This window comes from Haliotis cracherodii, unplaced genomic scaffold (genome assembly GCF_022045235.1).
Source record: "Haliotis cracherodii isolate W230 unplaced genomic scaffold, xgHalCrac1.p SCAF_6, whole genome shotgun sequence".
NCBI lineage: Eukaryota > Metazoa > Mollusca > Gastropoda > Lepetellida > Haliotidae > Haliotis > Haliotis cracherodii.
In genome coordinates, this window is record NW_027266319.1 from 19,904,900 (window position 1) to 19,919,223 (window position 14,324).

Below are 14,324 nucleotides of genomic sequence, written 5' to 3' on the forward strand. Positions count from 1 at the left end.
GCCTCATGCCCTAATCGATGAATGCAGCTTTTCTATAACAGAATACTGCTATAGAAAAACTAGGAACCCGAGCGCGGTTACACGGCCCGATAGACACCTGATGCCCTCGTCGATCATTGTTCAGTTACAATAGATTAACCAGCATCATGGACAGAATGGTTAAATGGTTGGTGTGTTTAACAGGACTGCTAGAATCCTATACCAATGCTATGACTTGGGAAGTATCATCCAAAACTGGCCTCCACGGGAGATTTCGCTGCAATGAAATTGCCTTACAATGATTTGCAGACCACCATGAGTGAGTGAGTATGGTTTTACGCCGCTTTTAGCAATATTCCAGCAATATCACGAAGGGGACACAAGAAATGTACCCTTGTCGGGAATCGACCCCGGGTCTTCGGCGCGACGAGCTAACGCTTCAACCACTAGGCTACCCGATCGTCACTGCAGACAATCAAATGACATCACTAATCTCCCTGCTATTGAAGCTGGTTGTCAGTAGTATTTACACTAAAAAAGTTGGAAGAATGATGTTGGGTTATGAATAGAATCTAATCCTTATGTCTTTTGATATATATTATCAACACACGTCAATTCATGTTTAAAACTCCTCGGCAAACTCCTCGATACACACTCAGGTGAGATTCTATATTTAGTTACTAAACATTTCACAGACCTATATCAATATTTCAATAATTATTCTTATGGCGCCCAGACGTCTTAGGCGCCGCGATTCGCTGTGCAGAGTTGCGTCCCTTGGGCACGCCAGAAACCTACGATTGTGGGTTCGAATCCTGGTTCGCCCCGATTATGTTTCTAGGTTTGTCAGCACCATACCCGTGCTCGTGGGTTTCCTCCCACATTAAGCTGACACACCGTGATATAACTGGAATACTGTTAAAAGCGGCGTTAAACCCAACTCACTCACTTACTCACTTGTCTGGTCATGACGCAATCGCATGGAGGCGGCCCATTCTCGGTTCACCAAAGTATTACGTCTCCGTTCTATTATGATAAATACCCTGGACCCATAGCTTCGTCTGTGACGCAACTATGTCCTATCACAAACTCAGCACAAGGTGTCTCTCGCTCATTAGAGTAAATTCACTGGATGACTAGTTTTAGTGTTGTTCCGACCTAATAGAGCTGCAAATGAAAGCACAGTAGCGAAATTGTCAGGATATTTTACTAAGATTTAGGTATAATACACTGGCTGATCGAGGGTGCAGGCAGACGTAATAGAGCTGGAATATTTGTTTACTGTAACGTAATACAATATTGTTTGTTTGTTTAACGCCGCACTTAGTAATATTCAAGATTTATAACGGCAGTTATGTAAATAACCAAGTCTGGACCAGACAATCGAGTGATAATATCATTAGCATCGATCTACGCTTTGGGGTACGATGACATGTAATATCCATGTCAGAGAGTCTGACCACCCGATTCCGTTAGTCGACTCTTAAAAGGATAGTCCCTGTTACGGCAAGCATGGGTTGCTGAAGACCTATTCTACCTCGGATCTTCACGGGCCGAAATAAAATATTAACCCCCCGTGATACAGACACACACATCCGCCAGTGGTGATGAATGTGGACTGAATGCGGACTGAATGCGGACTGAATGTGGACTGACTGTGGACTCAATGTGCACTGACAGTGGGCTGACTATGGACCGACTGTGGACTGAATATGGACTGAACGTGGATTGAATATGGACTGAATGTGGACTGACTGTGGATTGAATATGGACAGAATGTGGACTGACAGGACTGAATATGGACCGACTGTGGATTTAATATGGACTGAACGTGGATTGAATATGGACTGAATGTGGACTGACTGTGGATTGAATATGGACTGAATATGGAATCACTGTGAACTGAATGTGGACTGACTGTGGATTGAATATGGACTGAATGTGGACTGAATGTGGACTGAATGTGGACGAGGACTGTCCTAATGGTATGGATGTATTCAGCAAAGTAGATCCATGTTCGCCCCTGAACAACAACAGAGCGTGACAGAACACGCCGTGTATTCCACTCGGGCTTGTCCCTACCTCTTTTCGATTAACATGGACTCTTATCGCGTAATGAAAACCTGCTGTCATTCCTTATTAACGACCACTGTCCAATTGAAGCGATCCGAGGTGGAAGTCAGTGACCGGAAATTGCTGTAGTTCCATGAGGTGACCAGCTCAGATGGTGAATAATTCCTCCTCGATGCCAGGCTCCCATCAACAGATGCTATCTACCTAGGGATGTTTCAGTCGAGGGCCAAAGTAAGAGCCATGCATAATAAAAGGCAGCTGTCTACAAACTCCCTAAAGTCTTTAATAATGGTGGTTCAGATTTTCATGGCGATTTTGTAACATTTAAGAAGTGCGATATTCGCCAGTAGTTACGGATACAATCCTACATACCGGGGCTAATGCATAATTCTTAACATAATCCTTCATGGCACATAAACCCTACACATATTCCTAAATTACACATAATCCTACATAACACATAATCCTTCATACCATATATTCGATATAATCCTTCATAGCACATTATCCTTTATAACATATAATCCTTCAATACACATAATCATACATAACGAATAATCCTTCATACCATATATTCGATATAATCCTTCATAGCACATTATCCTTTATAACATATAATCCTTCAATACACATAATCATACATAACGAATAATCCTTCATACACGATAATCGATATAATCAATCATAACACATTATCCTCTGCAACACATAATCTTTCATAACACATAATTCTTCATACCACACAATCGATATAATCTATCATAACACATTATCTTATGCAACACATAATCTTTCATAACACATAATCCTTCACACCACATAATCGATATAATCCTTCATAATATATATTATCCTGTACAACACATAATCCTTCACAAAACATAATCCTTCGTAAAACATAATCATAAACAACACATCGTCCTACACAACACATAATCCAACATAGAACATATCCTACATGATTCTGAGAGAAACAGACAATCTACAACATCAAATTTCCTCGATTTACAATTGCCTTATTGGGTACCTATTCACTATATACCCGTGAAGATCCGGGGTAGAATGGTTCTTCAGAAACCCATGCTTGCCGTGAAAGGCGACTTTGCTTAACGGGATCGGGTGGTCAGGCTCGCTGATGCATGTCATCGATCCCGTGGATCGATGCTCATAATATTAATCACTGGATTGTCTGGTCCAGACTCGATTATTTACAGACCGCCGCCATATAGCTGGAATTTTGCTGAGTGCGGCGTTAAACAACAAACCAACCAACAACCAACCAACCTATTCACTATACCAAAATAAATCCATTCGTTTTAAATCCTTAATATGGTGATACGCAAATGAGAGGAAGTTTGCTCAAGACTCGCATTAATAGGCTTGATCCTCTATATGGCATACGAAACGATAATAATGGCAATAAATAGATAAATATATTTATATATATTGGATCGTTGAAACGATAATAATGGCAATAAATAGATAAATATATTTATATATATTGGATCGTTTATTGAGCCAATATAGATGAATCTCCTAGACTAGTGAGGGTGTGAAAAAAACAACATTTCACCGGCATCCGACAAGTATTGCCACTAATTTGCAACGAACATAGATTATCCTACAGGTAGGTCAAAGCCGTCTTGTCTAGGCACAATCTTGAAAATGGTAAATAAGAGTTTATGGAGAAAAAGGGAGATTTCCTATCAAATTTGCATCGATTTGAGCCTGAATTCGCCGACGCTCGGGTATAATCCGAACTGTGAAAGTACCGCGGCTCTAGAGTAGTGGCAACACGGATAACAGTATCCTGGTCCTGCGGTAATGTTGTCCATACGACTGATTAGATAAATCAAATTGCTGGCAAAAAGACGAATCCACGCCAGGCCTGCAAACCTCGTAGTGCATCATTATAACTCGGCGAGAACAGTTTGGACCAGAGATTCTCCTGGCCATGCATAAAGAATTCCGTTCCACAAGCTGCTAATCAGTTTGGATGGCGTGAACACGTGTCCCATGTGTAATACAATACAGCATTATGTCGTTAAACTTTTTCACAAACAAACTTTATTGCCAAAATAAATCATGTAAAAGCTTCCGTTAAATATTGCTCTCCGCAAGTGATGAACAATAAGAAGGTTTGGGATCAATCATTCTTCTTGGCCGTACAAGTGGATTTCGACATGTTTGTGTAATAAGTTATTCATGAAAACGATAACAGAGTGTAAGATGAGCAATGGTGGGGATCTGATCGTACACTACGTAATCACGTTCATGAATAACTTATAACATAAACCAAAGTATCCATGGAAACGAAAAAGCCTTAAATTTTAATCACAACATCAGATCATTCATCCTGCTCAGGGGCTACCGTATACGGAACAGACATGATAGGCTTCTGTTTGGCGTCTGCCCGAAGAGCGGAAGGTCGGTAGTTCGATCCCCGCTCGCGTCCTACTAAAATACGTTAAAAGATGGTACTTGTTGCTTCCCTGCTTCGGTTGTAAGAAGAACAACAAGGACTGGTCGGCTCGGGGTCAGTATACTGTGTATGGTATTCATTTTTAACTGCGACATGGAATCTCAGTGTACGCACGTCGCCATATGTGAGCAACAGTCTTGAGCGCGATCCTATTTCCCATGCCTCCTCTATTCAAGGGGCGGTGGGGTAGTCTAGTGGTTGAAGTGTTTGCTCTTCACGCCGAAGGCCTTGCGTGCCTATGCGTGATATTGCTGAAATTGCACAAAACGGCATGTCTGAGACTTTCTAATATCTATTATTTTGTATCACAGGAAATACTGGTAACAGAAATGACAAGGAACTATTTTGTCAATTATTAAAATAAGATTACCTCGAAAAACCTATAATCGGTGCCTAACACAGCCAAAGGCCGCAACACTGAACACTTGGCCAACCTTAGGCATGGGACTCTATTATATTACAGGTATCCGTGGTGTGTTGTTGCCCACAAAACAACAAACAAACATGTACTGTCCTCCCAGATGGTGTTTACCAACAGTAATAGCCACTAGCAGCCATTAAACGAATGCTTGTTGGACAAACTTCCATTCCGATACTTTTATATCAATTACGGAATCTCTAAATCTTACGAATGTACCCCAAAACTATGGTGGCCGAGAGGGGACAGCGACAAAGCCAGAACGCCATGTCCCCTCTCGGCCACCATACAAAACACTTTATCAAACGTCAAATGGATACAACTATTATGTAAAACTGAAAATTTCGAAGAGAACATGTTATATCTGCCATCTTGATATATATTTGGTATAAATTGTCTGTATATACTCATGAACCACCGTTGGTGGTTTGGAGAATAGATTTGTTCTTGTCCTGACAGTTACAAAGCTACAAAGTAAACTATTGCTATATGGTTATTTAATCTGTCTCCGAATTAACAACTCTATACGTTTATCCCCCTGAAATTACCACGCACATCTGGCTCGACTGTAAACATGTAGATCTCTGATATATACTTCACAGTCCCTGGAACCAGGACCCATAAATCACACACTTTACCGCCATATAATTCTCTCCGTCAGCATGTGACATTTGTGCCAAAGTCTTCAAAGCTATACAGCATTGTAGTCCATAGTGTGTAGCCTTGTAGCCCAGAACTGATCATGGCAGTGCAGGGCCACCGGGGCCAACAGAACGGCCGGAAAGGTGCGGCCGACAATACTATAAACTGTCCCCGGGGATAGGCCCTGTACTGCAGGGGACAACAATCTGATTGAATGTAGATTAAGTTTACGTAGCAAAATGTGCCCAGTTAGAACCATTGCTTCAATGTTTGAGGTCAGATGGAAATAAGTGTCGATAAAGGTGTCACAATTTCTGTGGAAGTCTGACGTTGATATTGGAGAAGGAGGTTTAGGTATAGTAGACGTAAGAGTGAGTGAGTGAGTTGGGTTTAACGCCGCTTTAACAGTATTCCAGTTATATCGCGGCATGTCAGCGTGGGAGGAAAGCCCGAAATGATGAAGGTCTCGGACGTTTACCACTTTGGTGAAACCCACGAGCATGGGTATGGTGCTGACAAACCTAGAAACATTATCGGGGCGAACCGGGATTCGAACACACAGTCATAGGTTTCTGGCGTGCCCAAGGGACGCAACTCTGCACACTGAATCGCGGCGCCTTAGACGACTGGGCCACCCGTGCCCCTCTGTAAGAAAAAGACGTCAACGCCAGAGTAGAACCAGTCTCGATTGTCTGCCGATACAGATTCCATTGGTCGAAAATGCACACAAGAAAATAGTATGAATGGTTCAATGAAACTCAGGGATGTCACCGGGTGATCGCGCAAGGGGCAAGCATGTCCTGCTCTACCGGCAACACCGGCCCTCACAGAATCTACACGGACACTGTAAGTTAGGAGTGAGTGAATATGGTTTTACGCCGCGAACGCTTTAACCACTAGGCTACCCGACCGCCCCTGTAAGTTAGGAAAGTGCGTATGTGAACCACACTTAATCCATCTAATGAAAACTATCGGAAGGGACATCGTCATTTTCCATCAATCAAACGTGTTTTTATATCATACATGCAGGTAGAAATACGTCATGTATCACACATTCATACAGAAACATTATCCCGCAGTTATATTTATCATGTACACCACTTTCATACACGCATAGTTGTCACATATACCACATTTATACACACATATTTGTCACATATACCACATTAATACACACATATTTGTCACATTAATACACTCATATTTGTCTCATATACCACAATAATACACACATATTTGTCACACATACCACATTTATACACACATATTTGTCACATATACCACATTTATACACACATATTTGTCACATATACCACATTTATACACACATATTGTCACATATACCACATTTATACACACATATTTGTCACATATACCACATTAATACACACATATTGTCACATATACCACATTAATACACACATATTGTCACATATACCACATTAATACACACATATTTGTCACATATACCTCTGTCGTACGCACATATGTATCACATATACCATTTTCGTACACACATATTTGTCAACAACAGTCCATTAATACACACGCATTTGCTATGAATACCGCATGCACACGCACACACACACGCACGCGCGCGTACAAACACACACACACACACACACACACTGTCATGTATACTTCATAAAACGCAGACATGTCAATAATGATACGTGTCATATGCACGTCACATATGAATACCCAAGTCTATCAATACAGCAGTAAGTAGCGGTTAAAGTACGTGACCATATCTACTGAGATCCCAGCATTACGGTGGCGGACATAATATCACAATATGTAGACAGCCATTATGCTTTTCCCCAGCAGCTGCGCTCGACACATAAAGCAGAGAATAGACTGCAGAAAACATGCACGTTTTACTGCCGGCGATTGTCATAGGATGTCAGTACACGTGCACCGTCTGTGCTATTCTGCACGTCGTAGAATAAATTTAATTAATACAACGAAGGAAGAAGAGCAGCAAAATTCTTCCAAAACATCTTTCCATGATCGGAGAATACACATGCACTGTAACAGTGAGTGAGTGAGTGAGTATGGTTTTACGCCGCTTTTTAGCAATATCACGGCGGGGGACACCAGAAATGGGCTTCACACATTGTACCCATGTCGGGAATCGAACCCGGGTCTTCGGCGTGACGAGCGAACGCTCTAACCACTAGGCTACCCGACCGCCCCTCAGGCACTGTAAGATACAAATGAATATGTTGAACATATGTGAACCAATTAATGACAAAACTAACAATCAGTCTTGTGTTACCACACAGTGTCTTTATTCTTATCACGATATGCTGCAAGTGATTTCTACACTTTACACCCTAATCCTGCACAAAACAAATGGTGCTTCTCGTGTCATGGATCTAGGACGTCACATGTGATGCGTTCATGAGAATCGGTTCGCACAACATACCGGTATGTTCGTTTGTAAATCAAACCAAACTAATATCTCTTAAATATGAATAAGCCTTTATATATTAACCATCATGTATGATATTCGCCTTTCTGATGGCGGAAAATATATATTTCCGTGCCTGTAATTTAAGTATTCATGTTTATTTTTTACGAAGTGTTATATAATCTTGATTTAGACAATAATCAGCAAAACATGTCAGGCATATTGTATTCAGTACAGGTCTTGATGCTTGGGTTTACCAAGATGTTAGATGCATTATTAGTTTTCTTAACTTTTTCAATCCAGATTGAAAGATATGTACAACTTAGAATTAACTAATATATTATCATCTTGTACTAGATATGAATTCTATACACTGTTTAAGATATGCCTAGAATCAGAGAAATATTTAACAGATTTGACCTTGTTTACATTTGCTATGACTGATTTCGCTCGTGTCGGATAAACACGACTTAATCTTGTTACCTGGGGACCCCACAAAACCCGAAAGATCATGTACATATCATAATGGTAATCTAACCTTATCGAAGATCTGCACCATTTCCCCTTTATATATCTATCTATAAAAGACATTCGAAAGCAAGCCATTCCAAATAATAAATATATGTAATTGACGTTCAGTCAACAATTTATTCGCCTTATGGCAACCAGAAATTATTAGTGAGTGAGTTTGGTTTTACGCCGCTTTTAGCAATATTCCTGCAATATCACACCGGGGGACACCAGAAACAAACTTCACACATTGTACCCATGTCGGGATTCGAACCTGGGTCTTCGGCGTGACGAGAGAACGCTTTAACCATTAGGCTACCCGACCGCCCCTTAGAAATTATTAAGATATAAAATGTGTTCTGTTAACTTTCATATATGCCTCCAAGAGCAGAAATGTCCCGAAATTAAACGTGAATCTAATTGTAATAAGATCCTGCACCATATTGCATGCACTTCATGTATTAGGGTCAATCGTCTTGCATGCAATAGACATTTGAATTTGACGACAGTACACCATCTGGGCATACCGTCTCTGTCCTAAAATCACTGCGTGAAAATATTGGTTTCCATTAAACAGAAACCTTTACGGAAATCAACAGAACCCTGATAGGAAACTTCCTGGAAGGTTGCAATGACACGGAGCCAGGCAGTCGCGGGCATGTCCGCGCCTGTTTCCCACAGACGTGTGTTCACAATAGTTCACCATACATTGATTTATAGGTAATACAGCACATATGTGTGCTGATAATTTGATTGGCTTGTAAGGTTATATGTGTTTCATCAAACCTAAATATTGCGCTCATATCCTGTCCAATATCGTGTCTGTACAAGGAGAAGAACCTTTTACAAAATAAGCTTAGCTGGGAGCCAGAATTATCTTTGGATATGTCTAAGCTACAATTACCATCTGTGGTTTGGTTGTCTGAATAGCTCCATGCTGGAACATATGGACAAATGTATTTCTCCCTCGACATGCCGAGCTCAAGTAAATCCGCGTGGGATTCATTCTGTGTCCTTTATACACTCTTTGTCACAGCTGTTTATTTTGTTGAAAACCTCTTCATCGGCCCACGGAAACGCCATCCCCGAGTTACGTTTTAGCGATGTCAACCGCTGGCGTGTTGAAAAACTATATAAACTATTTCTGTATTTAGATGTATGTCGTGGGTTATGGAGGTTCCAGGGGTCATGGGGCTAAACTAGAGTGTGTTAGGGGTTTACAATATTTCAGTTACAGTAAACTACGGTTAGAACGAACACGTTTATAACGAACTGACGGATATAACGAACGACTATTTGCTGTAGTTATGATGTATATATGCTTATAACGAACTACGGTTATAACGAACGAAAATAAGTAGTCCCTTTGAGTTCGTTATAACCGTAGTTTACTGTATATTCAGTTATGGGAAAGTCCAAAAGGACAATCTTAGACGAATCAGGATGAACAAGATTATGATTCAGGAGTCTTTCTTGTTGTTGTTTGTGGTGGTGGTTTGTTGTTTAACGCCGCACTTGGCAATATTCCAGATATATGACGGCGGTCTGTAAATAATCGAGTCTGGAACAGACAATCCAGTGATTGATATCATGAGCATCGATTCACGCAATTGGGATAGGATGACATGCATCAACCAAGTCGGCGAGCCTGACCACCCGATCCCGTTAGTCGGCCCTTCCGACAGGCATAGTCACCTTTTAAGGCAAGCATGGGTTGGTGAAGAAGGGGTCTTTCTAACACATCAGTACAGGGTGTAGTTTGTCTGTTGCTTATTTCAAGTGAGCGAAATCAATAGTCTCTTCATGTTGAAATTATTCCCTTAAGTTAGAAACGTTGCTATGGTTACTTTGCTATATGACGTTGCTTAGTCACATACTTCGATGAAGAACTTTAAATCAATTCAATTATGCCCCACGTTGACGTTAAAACTCCATGTAGCTAACCCATGAATATACTGCCAGGCAAAATATAGTATACTTCAATGATGGTTGCTAAAAAGGAAACAAAGCTGACCCGGTTATTCGATGGCGTTATACGGGTGCTATAGTTGTGTTTTGGAGCTTAAGGTTTCAGTGTTTCAACAACTGTTTTCAGCCTAGGAACGTTTTAATAATGTTTGGAATTTTTGGTCAAATTCAGATTTTAAGTGTATCCTTTCTTTTGAAAGGCGGTTTACATGTTTACATGTATTCTCTTATGATGCAAGAGTAAAATATTATTAGTTAAACGCTACTTATCAAACATTCACTCCTAATGACTTTCATTTCCTTTGGTGTTAATCAACAAACTTAGCGCAATGCCAGCACGAAACACACGAACACCTTATAGGTGCATGGCACCATTACAGAAACAGACGGGAAGGTACGAATGTTGTTTTACGACGTAGTCAGAAAGGTTTCAGCTACGTAAACATCAAACCTTGGCCAGGCCAATTAATGGTTAATAGTATGAGCACCGAGCAACGCCGTCGGGGCACAATGACGCTGCAAGGTCACATAAGTCAGCCCTCATTGTTATTAAATCTTAATAACCATAACGACATAACGACAGTGGGGTAGCCTAATGGTTAATGCGTTCGAACGTCACGGCCGGGTTCGATTCCTGACATGGGTACACATGTGAAGCTCATTTATGGTGTCCCCCACTGGAATATTGCTAAAAGCGGCGTAAATGCGTGCTCATTCACTGCTACATTTCAAGTGCATCATGTCTAGTTCAGTGCATGAGTGAGTGAACGTGTCAGCTTAATGTGGGAGGAAAGCCCGAAGTGATACAGGTCTTCACTACGACGAAACCCACGAGCACCATGGTGCTGATAAACCTAGAAACGTAATCGAGGCGAACCGGGATTCGAACCCACGATCATATGTTTTTGTCGTGCCCCAAGGGGAAGCAACTCTTCACAGGGAATCGCGGCGCCTTAGACAACTGGGCCACCCGTGTCCCCTCAAGTTCAGTGAAGCAACACAACGGTCATTCATCGCAACAGGGACAGCTGTTACCAGATTTGAAACACAAGCGATCATCAGAACACAACATTTTCTAAACGAAGATGTCAGACCTGGCAACCAGAAAATGGCGACTGTAATTGATAAAGAGGACTCCAAACGAGATGGAGAGAGTTAATAGAATGACGTTTGAAAAAGGCTTCAGTGTCCACGAATCAGGCGTCCGCCCTGTAACAAGAGTTCTAATAGATTAGATAAAAGACTGTGAGTTTCCTATAACAAGAAATCGATATGCTATTTCCCCTTGGGTCAGGTGGTGGTATCGAATTCATCTGAAGTCAATTGCTGAGATAGCTTCTCATTATGAGGACCTAGGGCCCAGTCCCGGTACTTGATAGCATTACATCACCAGAATAACGAGGTATTAACGCCACTGCATGGTCAACTCCAAAACAATCGCAATAATTGCCAGGATACGGTCTCCGACTTCCTTATCCTATTTGGGAATAATATTAGTTCTTGATTATTGACGTTTGATGTGATGGTGATGTTTCGTTGTAAATGGCTTGGATAACCAATGCTATTGTATGTAGTTAGGGTTATTGTAAGCAAACGTTATTTCTGTCCTCTACAAAGATCCGAAATGAAAAGCTTAACTGTACTTTAGCTGTAATCAATCATGGTGTGTGATCTGGCAATATAGAACATATCTTTAAATAACACGCTACCAATGGGTATAATTTTTATATATACCACATTCATACATACATATTTGTCATCTATACCACATTCCTACATACATATTTGACATTTATACCACATTCATACAAACATATTTGTAATCTATACTACATTCCTACACATATATTTGTCATTTATACCACATTCAAACACTCACATTTGTCATCTATACCACATTCATACATACATATTTATCATCTTTACCACATTCATACACATATATTTGTCATTTATAGCACATTCAAACACTCATATTTGTCATCTATACTACATTCCTACACACATATTTGTCATTTATACCATATTCATACATACATATTTGTCATTTATACCACATTCATACATACATATTTGTCATCTATACCACATTCATACACATATATTTGTCATTTATAGCACATTCAAACACTCATATTTGTCATCTATACTACATTCCTACACATATATTTGTTATATATACCACATTCATACATACATATTTGTCATCTATACCACATTCATACACATATATTTGTCATTTATAGCACATTCAAACACTCATATTTGTCATCTATACTACATTCCTACACACATATTTGTCATTTATACCATATTCATACATACATATTTGTCATTTATACCATATTCATACATACATATTTGTCATTCATACCATATTCATATACACATACTTGTTATCTACACCTCATTCATACACATATATTTGTTATTTATACCACATTCATACACAAATATTTGTCATCTGTACCATATTCATTTACATATGCTAGTTATCTACACCACATTCATATACACCTATTTGTATCTATAAGATAACTACGTGCTAAACCGCAAAGAACAATGAAGAACGAAGTCTGGTATATTTCACGATAAAACATTGTTCTATCATGACGTCGTTTCTGGAGATTCGAACATGTGCTCGAAACTTGATGACGTCGTATATTGGACGACGGCTGTGTCTAACCCACGGAACGGCTGTTCGGTACAACTTTACATTAAAACATCATTATATATAGTCATTATACATTATGATATCAATAGTTCTCAGAATGATGGCCGTTGAACTACACGCGGTCACAGATAAAGCAATTTGATGCACACGTGGTCAACGATAGGGCAGGATACGCCCACCTACACGCGAACACCTGGTATCATTATTATTTGATAGTGATTCATAAACACATGCTCATGATATAGTCGGAATCGTACAATGTAGAGATTTCTTATAATTATGGAATGGGTTTTGTCCTTTATTTTCAGGACAGATCACGCAATGGATGACTTCCCACATGCAGCAAGCAATCACATTTGGCCTCCTTATCACTGTCCCTGGGGACTCTCCAGGCAGCACTTTCCCTCAATAAAACATAGTTTGTTTATTTAAGACATTAATTGTTAATACAACGTGGTTTATTTTTGTCTCGCCATTTGTACATAAAGAAAATAAAAGTCAACAGAGCATGATACATTAAAACTCAAGTACAAATACCACCCAAACGGGTTATGAGAGACAGCAAAAATCAAGAATAATTCTTCATAAAAAAACATTATAATTACATACACATTAGGTATGAAATATATGAGTATATATACATAACTTAGCGTTACATACACCATAGAGAAGGGACAAGTAAAAGAAATACAATACATAAAATGACTAAAATAAAAGATACAATTTATGAATGATAGAAATGTTTTCTACGGCAAATTGTACCCAATGAAGAAGCTAGGGTTTTATCGTTAAGCCATATATTCAAGTAAGTGGCAGTGTAATCACTGAATGAGGTCGGGGGTTCACTCCGGCGGATATCATTATAAAAAGAACATTGAAGTAGGAAATGGTATTCATCTTCAATTGCATCTGAATAAAAATTACAAAAAAAGTTGGTTTGCTGGGACTGGTCGAACTTTAGGGAGCCAGATCGCAAGGAAGCAAGTAGTGAGTGAGTGAGCGAGCGAGTGAGTGAGTGAGTATGGTTTTACGCCGCTTTTAGCAATATTCCAGCAATATCACGGCGGGGGACACCAGAAATGGGCTTCTAGGAAGCAAGGAGGGATCTCTTATGACGTGGTAGTTGAGTGTAGGGTTCAGTGTATAATTCTGACTTAAACAGTTT

At 40.0% G+C, this 14,324-nt stretch overlaps 1 pseudogene; it reads right to left on the minus strand.

Annotated features, from left to right (window-relative positions):
- The window catches only part of LOC139444773 (major facilitator superfamily domain-containing protein 4A-like), a 116,356-nt pseudogene that overhangs the window by 44,598 nt on the left and 57,434 nt on the right, over positions 1-14,324 (minus strand).